We start from the raw sequence: 1,069 nt of genomic DNA on the forward strand, positions 1-1,069 counted from the left end.
CTGCGACACGATAAACAAAACCATTAAACAAAGTCATGTGTCTTCACCGCGAGACGGCCGCTTGGCTGTCCGTTGACGCCGTGAACAATTCATATTAATTATATCCATTCATCGCCTTTAAATTCGCTTCCGAATTACATTTAATCTGCCTTGTAACGAGAGCTTAAATTGTCAATTAGTTTTTTAATGTGTGAATTATCATTGGCGCAGGTTGAGCAGAATAGCATCTAATAGAATTAGATTAAATCAATTGAACTATCATTGAGAATAGATCTGAATACAGTGAATGGAAGAGCTATTCAGATATCCAATTGTTATTACTAATAGGCAATACATTGTCAGTGCTGTGAATGCCCCAGCATGACTGACTGAACCAGTCATCAACACCATTTTGGCACTAACTACCCTCCATAATTTAGATTTGTTTAGTAAAGGCTATTTTCTTGCCAAGCCATTTATAAATGTAACATCATGGGTTTGTGTAAAACACTGGCAATATAAATTATAATGATATTATCATATAAACACGTCTATATTATGTATCCTACTAACGCATTTGATTCAGTCCTAAGTTCTGCTTTAATTCAACTGTAGCCTATCCTTCATTTAACCTATTTTTCGTTTTACGTGTCCTAATGCAGCTTTTCTAGGCCTGTCTCGATCAGATTTAGTAGCAACACATGCTTCATTGTGCTGCGCCGAAGAGCTCGGTGGAATTTACCAGTCTCGTGGCGCCACCTAGAGGCCGAAATATGATATAGCCGCTCAGTTTTTTGGTATTGGTCACCCATACGGTCATCAGAGAGCAAGAGTAAATACCTCGGCCTAAACGTCAACCCCGCAGGTAACTTTCCAAAAGGCTGTGAACAATCTAAGAGACAAGGCAAGAAAGCCTTTATATGCCATCAAAAGGAACATAAAACTTGACAAACCAATTAGCATCTGGCTAAAAATAGTTAAATCAGTTATAGAACCCGTTACTCTCTATGGTTGTGAGGACTGGAGGTCTGGAGGTCTGAAGGTCTGGGGTCCACTCACCAACCAACTATTTGACAAACTGGAAAGAATT

This window comes from Oncorhynchus mykiss, chromosome 30 (genome assembly GCF_057628025.1).
Source record: "Oncorhynchus mykiss isolate SJ-2025 chromosome 30, ASM5762802v1, whole genome shotgun sequence".
NCBI classification, from domain to species: Eukaryota; Metazoa; Chordata; class Actinopteri; order Salmoniformes; family Salmonidae; genus Oncorhynchus; species Oncorhynchus mykiss.